The sequence below is a fragment of the Numida meleagris genome, chromosome 2 (genome assembly GCF_002078875.1).
Source record: "Numida meleagris isolate 19003 breed g44 Domestic line chromosome 2, NumMel1.0, whole genome shotgun sequence".
In the NCBI taxonomy this organism is placed as follows: Eukaryota; Metazoa; Chordata; class Aves; order Galliformes; family Numididae; genus Numida; species Numida meleagris.
In genome coordinates, this window is record NC_034410.1 from 75,108,102 (window position 1) to 75,117,140 (window position 9,039).

Here is a 9,039-nt window from a genome sequence, read left to right on the forward strand (position 1 = left end):
TCATAGAATGGCTTGAGTTGGAAGACACTAACTAGTTCCAACCTCCATGCCTTGGGTTGGTTGCCATCCACAGGAATCAGGAAGCCCACCTGATTCCCACCTGACCTGGTCTTCAACTCCTCCAATGTTAGGGCTTCCATAAATTCTTTGGGCCTGTTCCAGTGCCACCCTCTCAGTAAAGAATTTCCTCATAAATTAAAAAAATTTACTCCTATATTCAAGTTCTCACTGCACTGGTCATTTTTGTTACACCAGCTTGGGATTTTTATTTTTAAAGGTTTAATAATATCATTTGTATCAGAAAAAGGTTTCCCTGTTTAAACTGCAGGCTCTAACAGCCTCTACTCTAAATTTGTATCTAAGCAGTACTTAGCATTTTTAAGCATTTATTCTTAAAGGTTTCCTAACTATCAACAACACTTAGTTGACACATCATTATAGCTTGCTTTTACAATCAACAGCCTATGAATAAGATTGATGTTATGATAAGCAAAGGCACTTGAGGAGTTGTGTGATGTCCATGCTTCTACTCTTGAAACAAATTTGTACTGTGAAATTGCATTTTGCCTGATAACAGCTGTTTATTCATTCACTGATACATCCAAACTCATTATATTGGTATACAGGAATGCAAACTCTACTCAGTAGTCTAAATTTAACTGTTAAATTTAACCATTAACCAGAATTAAATGTTTCATTGCTGAAATGTTTTTAAGCCTTTGCTTCGCTACTACTTATATCAAAAGCAAAATTGCAGAAACAGACCAAAAAACAAACAAAAAAACTGTTGTGTATTTTTATTGAAAAGCAGGATAATTTTTCCTGAAGATTTCTACTATCCTAAAAGATTTTGACGATATCTAGTTGACTTCAATTTATTATTAAATTTGCTTATATTCTCATATTTGAAAACTTACTGAAATTATCGTCAGTTTCTGGTGCATATAACCAATACCATTTTTATTATTTTCTTAATAATGGATAGAGAAAAGAAACAGATATTATAGTAAAAGTCAAAATCTTCACCACATTGATGCATCCATCATAGTCTCTTCTACTTCAGCAGCTAATTGTAAGCGGAAGTCCATTTTGCTAACTAGCAGAAACCCATATATACTTTGTTACTTATGGTACATAAGTATATCTGAGGAACAAGCATGCATACCTAGAAGTAGATAGAAATAGAACCTAAAAAATATTTTCAAGTATTTAAATTCCTGTAATGTATTCTACTTATCTGCTCAGGGTAGAAAAGATCATTTTTGTAGGGTGATAGTGTGGAAGCACCTTAAGGGAATGATGTTTTCAATAAAATAGCAGATAATACCTGGAGTACACAAATATCTGATGATGCATATAAGTAAAGAATAATAATAACAATAATCATGTCAAGAATTATATATGGGTTTTATGATGTTTATTAGTTCTCAGGAATTATATATAAAATAACCTCAGATCAGTACTTTGTAGCCATCAAAAAGTAAACATAAGGACAAGAACTAGTAAGAAAGACAAGATAGAAAGAGATAGATAGAATTGTTCAGTTGGAAGGGATCTTCCAAGATCATCTAGTGCAATGCCTTGACCTCTTCAGGTCTAACCAACAGTTAAAGCCTATTAACGAGGGCATTGTCCAAATGTCTCCAGAATACTGACGGTCTTGGAGCATCAACCATCTCTCTAGGAAGCTTGTTCCAGCATTTGACAACCCTCACAGTGAATAAAATTTTCCTCGTGTCCGGTCTGAACCTCCCCTAGAGCAGCCTTGTGTCGTTTCCGCATGTTCTGTCATCACTGACCAGGGAGAAGAGACCAGCATCTCCCTGAATATCCTTACAGGATATTCTATGATTCTACAATTCCACCCTTAGTGTTTACTGCCACAGAACTGAATTTTAATTGCTTAATTAGTCATTTGATTAAAGCTCTATAAATAGATATTCTTACTTAATGTCTTTTACAGTTAGAGTTCATTTAATTTCTAACTCTTTTTATGGTATTTTTATACACATTTATTTGACAAAATTATGGTCTATATAAGAGCATGATTATGATTTTTTTTTTAAATTGATCTTTTAACGGTGCTACTGAGATGCAAATATTTGCAAATACAACATTATTATAGAAAGATCACCCTTCCCTGTACTGACAGCAACAATGTGTATTACTGCTTGAAACAGGTCCTCTGTCATTTTCATTTTCTGCTTCCTCATTACTTGATCAAATTTCATGCATCCATATTAACTTTCATGTTCTAAACTATCACTTAAGATTTACGTATCTCACATAATTATACTACAATTCAGAGTTAGAAATTGTTAGTTTAGAAGAAGGAACATACGAGACCATTCATTTTTGGCCTTTTTAAGTAAGTTAAATTCAGTCACAGAACTTTCCTTAATATTTCTTTGTCCCTAGCAGTATTTGTGTACTTCTAGGGCAGAAGAACGTGCTCTTACCACTCAAGGAGACTGGATGAGTAACCCATCTATGTTTGTACTATTGCAACATTATTAAAAAAAAAATACAAGGTCTTAAATTAAATGAGATTGGAAATTTAGGGAGAGCCTGTCTTTAAGAGATGTCCTTCTGTTATGCTCTGATAAGATTTTCCCTTAAAATAATATAACAGAGTATCAGCAACAGTTAATTATCTCTGATCTACAAAACCTTAACAGATTTTGGAACAGAAAGAAAACCACTAAAGGGAAATACAGGTCAGCAAAAGAAGATGGTACAGGCTTGTTTTTGCCTTTCTCCTGGTGATTATTATCTCATATAATTACACTGTTTTTTTATGTGGGAGAATAAATTGAAATTTATCAATACTATTATGTTAAAGAGTGTCTACAGTAACCAACTGGATATATTCCCCCTTGTAGAATAAGAAGGTCCCTGTAACAATGTTTTCTTTGCTCTTCAAAACAAGAATCATTTGTTTCCACAATGGAAGCCAATTCTGAGGATGAAGAGCTAGATCTTTGTTTTCTTTATCCTGAAAACTAAATAACAGTAAAAAGCCTGTATTTTATTGATTGCTTTAAGACAGCTTAGGACTATGAAAAAGCTATATGGAACTATATGAATGCACTAATAAAATACTTTACTAGTAGTAAAAGAAGAAAAACTATAAGATATTTATTAAAAAAAAGAAAAAAGCATCTGTATAACTAATTTCATACTTGAGTGACATGCTAAATTTTTTATGGAATGAAAACTTTGGAAGGAAAAGTAGTACTCAGAAACACACATGACCTATGAGTCTTTCTAATCAGAAGAAGAAATCTTAGTTCAAATGATATGTTAATTTATCAAAAGCGACAACCAACTTTAAAACTGGAAAAACTTTTCTTTTGTTTTTTTTTCCTGACCACTGAAAAAGTGGTGGAACATTTGTACACCACACCTTGAAATTTGTCTATTGAAAGACAAAAGAAAAATATAAGAAGATTTGTCAAATGATGTCTTCCTTCAGAAACAATGTATCAAGTCAAAATTTCATTTGCAGATTTTGAATTAAATACCTAGAAAGGAGTATGTTAAGATGAAAGATCTGAATACAGTTCATAAAACATAGGGGAAGATTTATAAGATGCTGAAAAATGCTCATGCAGTGTCCATTAATACAAAATATAAAATTCTGTCTACAAAACTAACTTTCACTTCAAAGTTCATTTTTCAATATTACTGGATTCTCTGAATTCGCATTTAATTGGGTATTGCTCTGATATTTAGACACTTGTTCTTTCCTGCTTTTTAGACTTAAAAAGAAAAGAACAGAAGGAAACTGCTTGGAAAATGTGCAGACAAATACTCCTTATCTGGAAGGGCCAGATAAAGTAAATCCAGTACCTGAAACACTTTATGCTGCATACTGATGCACTTTTTGAAAAAAACAGAGAATTTGAAAAGCTTACTCATGGCCTACTTTTCAAAATTAAATACACATTCTTCTTCCTTTTTGTGGGCCCAGTATGCCAAATTTCTCTGGTGTCTAACTTGACATTTTGGCTGCAGTTTAAGTCTGTTATTTCTCCTTCTACATGTCATAGACAAGGAAAATAGAATAATCCATTTTACTAGGCAAAATGTATGGTTTGTCCCTCTTTTTGCTAAAATAACCTTTATGAATTCAGTGTTCTATTTCTCATTCTGCAAATTCTCTCCATATCAGTCCCCACCTTTCTGAACTGTATCACTAGGCAGTGTGATACTACTTCAGGAGAAACTTTAAGGGGAGAGGTGTTTAGATCCTTATCTCTGATTTCGTCAAGAATATGAAATTCTAACATAGTATTTCAGTCCACATGAACTGTCCTGAACTTTCAGATCATCCGAAACTAGGATGTTACTCTCTATTCCATTGATCAGATTATTTATGAAAGCATGTATCATTACAACAACCAACATGTGAGTCTTTCAATTTTTCTGAAACTCCAGTAAATCTTTCAGTATGTTCTAATCAAGGAGTAATTTATTGCATTGTAGTTTTCTTCAAGACATTGTTGCTATAAATTACTTTTGAGCCTGTTAAATAAATACACAAAATTTTACTGAAGACTAGAGTGGAAATCTCTTAGTTCCCTTCTACCTACAATATTAGCTAAGTTTTTAAAATAAATAAACAAACAAGGAAATATAAATACAGTTCAAAAATAAATTAAGATGGTGTTTTCTTTCTTGGGAGCAGCTAACTAATTGCAAACAGTTACAACTCAGGTTTTCGTTACTGAATTTGCTTGATAATGATAGCTTACCCATTATCCTTCATTTTAGTTACTGTATCAAATCACACTTTGGCGTGTCAAAGATTCAAGAAAGAAAATTATTGCCTCATTATTTTCAACAGTAATTTAAAAGATTAATTAGACGAACTAATTTAACAGCTTCAGTTGTCAAAGAATCAACTCTACAACACTGAATGAAAGTAACCATTGGTTTTCAATGCAAAAGGATATAAAAGCTTGATGTTATAAAAATGAATAGGCTCACATTATTATTTTATACCCTAAAGATTTATTAAAATTTTGATTTTAATGTATTTTAAGAAATACTCATTAAAAACAGCCATTTAGAAAACATGTGAGCTCTCTTTCTTAACTTTCAGTTGTTTATTTAATATGATAATATGTCTGTGAAAATTATTGAAATTGTAGGGAACTTAAAAAAGATCTTTCTAACATATCAAAGAGCACATCAAATAGTCAAATTTATAAATCTCCTCTGTTATTTCTGAAAATTTGGGCTAAAAAATCACATATTTAAATTTTGGACAATATATATTTGGACACACATTTATAATATTATTGTATGTATATTTATTATATTGTATATTATTATAACAATATGAGATATTATATTACATTATATATTTTATATTTATTTATTAATTTTATTTATATTTTTATATATAATATATATTACATGTATACATTTATATTGTCTGTATATTATATATATATACAATTATATATTATTTAATATATATGTATTATATTTTGAACAATTATATATTTGGAAGCTATATAAAGGCTAATGAGATTAGTGCCTTATATAAAGTATTTTATAGAGGAGTCTGTGATGGCAGTTTATAAATGTGTTAGAATGGTATGTTTATAAACCTTGGAATTACAGCTTCACGAGAATCTACAAATGAGAAGTCTTATGAAACAGAATGGTAACATCTTTCTGTAACATAAGTTCATTCAATTTTAAAAAAAAGATAATAAAGAAGCTGCTAAACTAATTAAAAGTGTAAATAACTCCAGGTATGAGATGTAATGATAATCAGTCCACAGGTAGGTCATTACTTCTCTGTGGCATTGTAACAAGGCTAGTGTACCTGAGACCACGCAAAGAGATTCAACAATTGCAAATACTGCCCCACGGTAATGTTTTCCTAGGAGCCAGTTTTGTTCTCATGAATGCAGGCCTGTATAAATTGTGTCTCCAGACTCATAAGAACTCTTCAGTCTCTTGTGCTTTCATTTCTCTTTCTACATTTTCCTTCTTTCTGCCATCTCATCCTTCCACCTTAACCTTCTAGGTCTCCCCAAAACTGCAGTGCAATTCTAAACCTCTGAGACTCTTTACAATGAAGCAATCAGGATAAAACTCACTGTTACTAAAACTAATATGGAAATAGTGAGATCCTACAGAGATTAGTATTTCTCTCTGAGTTTTATAAAAGGTAAGGTAGAAGATCTTTGATTAGACTTCCAGTCTAAACTACGTTAGCTGCAATGTGTCTTCTGTATCTTTTTCTGGGGAAATCCATCTTCTCTTTGAGACCTCAAGAACAGTGGGGGGACAAAGAGTCCTTTCTCATCTTTCCAAAGTGCTAACTCTAGGTGACACTGTTTTGCTTTTACTATCAATAGTGCATATCTCTAAGACAATTGAAAAGAATCCAAAGGTCAGGATCTGGGTCAGCAGAGCCCATATCTCGTGGCAGGCATATGCTCTAGCTAAACTAGGAACCAATATTCTCATAACATGTCTCTGGTAGGCTGAATGCTGAACTGAACTGGCATTACTCGGAATGTGGATATGTGCTGGGTGGAGACCCCAGGTGAGGCTGGTTAGATCCACTGAGGCCTTGCAGTGCATTCAGGACACTGAGAGTTCTAAAGGTGACTAGCTTCAGTGCAAAGTGGTGTGTGATATCAAACCTGTAAAACATCACACAAATATTTTACCATCTGTCCTTTTTTTAATCACAATTCTTGTGCTGAGGGCCTTCCAGTAAAATGCATGTTTTTTAAAGTAGTAATTGTGTTCATTCATTTTCAGAATTGCTGAATATTTGTTTGTTATATTCTATGACACAGAGAATAAAGACTTTCAAAACAATCTCTCTATGAGACTCACGGTGTATGACCCTTCATCTATCACAGACACTGGAGTGTTCAGCCTGTTTCCCTATCACCTAATGTCCTCAAGCTTCACTTAGCTACTCTCTGTCAAGCCTACAAACTCTAATTATTATAGGTTCCAGAAAATCAAATGGTAGTGGTTCATTGCCAGGAGACCAAGACTAAGATCTACACAAGAAAGACACAGAAGTATGAATGACTAAATTTATAATGCCATTACTTTTATTACAGGATGTATATTCTCACTGCTTCAGCTACCAGTATAGATCACAGAAGAACAGGATTTATGCATGCACTCAGAAAAACAATATAATAAACAGAGCATAGTCAGAAACTAGTTAAAGAACAGTAGAAAGAGTTAAAGAAATTTTAAAAACATGATAATTACCTCCTCAGAATTCACTCCTAGGCAACACCAGCCTCGACTATGGTGAATGATCCAGGTCAGCCTACCTGAAGAAATAAAATCCTCTCTTCTACCTTATGCTAGCAAAGTAATCAGAAAAGTAAGCCAGCACAAACCTGTCTTATGCTCAAATTCTTCCTCTGCAAAATGTAATTTGAGTCCCCATGTCCTACTTCCCAGGAGATTCAACAGATCATTGAATGATAGGATATTTTTAGTAACGTCTTCCTATCACAGTGAAGTCATTTTACTTTTATTGGAGTGATAAAATTATTTCATCCAGGTAAATAAAGACTCATTTCTGGAGTTTAAGGCAGTCTTCTTACAAGGGGAGACTCAAGTTCCATCCAGTACATGAACACGTATGTCTTCTAACAGATGTACATCAGTGTGAAGAAGCTGTTCTAATGTTGAATTACCCTCCTGCCAAACACGCCTAAAAATATGATGTCTGATTACAACAGCTGTGCAAATGAAAAAGTGAGAGCTCAAGTATTTGACTGCTAGGTAGCTAGATAAACAACAAATGAGAAAGATGTTTGTACTCCAAAGGACTAATGAGAACATCCATAACTCTGATGGTGACATACAGACTCTAAAATGTCCCAAAACATCTTTTAAAGGACACACAGTATGAATTGAATATATACTACAGCTATTAACAGGAGCTGAGTTCCGTGCTTGGCATATGGTTATAGTTAATGATTAATACTTCCTTGGCAGATGTTATAGAAAATTATATGCAGTAGGAAGAAGCATAGTAAAGTACATGAAGAAGTAAGGTAGCAGATGAAGAGTAAAGCCATGGTTTGAATATTTGTACAGAAGCTGCTAGAAAATTGATTCCACTGCATCTTTACCTGATTAATATTAAGCAAGATTTATATTTCCTATTGTTTTACTGCACTAACATAAGCATCACATCTTTAAGATCAAATTCAGTATCAAGCCAAACTTTGTGAAAGCCAAAAAAAAAAACAACAAAAAAAGTGGCTCTTGCTCTCCAAAAATATAGGAACTAGCGAAAATAAAAAATACAGGAAACAGTACAAACTTCTAAAATCAGTTTGCAATTAGTGTGCAAGGAGTCCCTGGAGAGACAGTAATACATGAAACATCAACAACAGACAGTGGAAGAAAGAGAAATCAGTAGGAATTAAAATAAATTTTAAAAAAGGCTGTAGTTGTCTAAATTTCAACTTTTAGCCCTTGGAAATGATCATGGTTTTGTCGAGTGTCTTTCCCATGTATTTATTTAAGGAACTTATTATCCTCTGACACTCTTCTAAGACTTGCTTTACAACTTATGTGCCATTTGGATGTGCTTTATTTTCAACCTCTTTTACATTTCTGAATTATTATTTAAAAAAAAAGGGAAAAGATCAGAGAGAATTCACTATGGTTTTGACAATGTCATTTATAGAGATAAGTACCGGTTTTATATTTGCCTCTAAAACAATTGAGAAAAAGTTTTGCCATTTTTTCATTATTATTCACCTATTAAGGGTTCATATAAAGGAAGTTCTCTCTGATGTTCTTACTTTGTCATTGTTTTTTGAGATATAAATGATAGGAGACTACTACCATTCTTGGTTCCCAGTACACTGCACTGCATATAGACGTGTTAGAAGTATAATTTCCTACATTTTTAATCATTTAATTATTACACAGATCATACTGCATGAGTATATTGTCTTACTCATCATCTATTGTCTCACCAATCACCAGCAATCAAGCTGCTTCATGTAATTGCTTAGA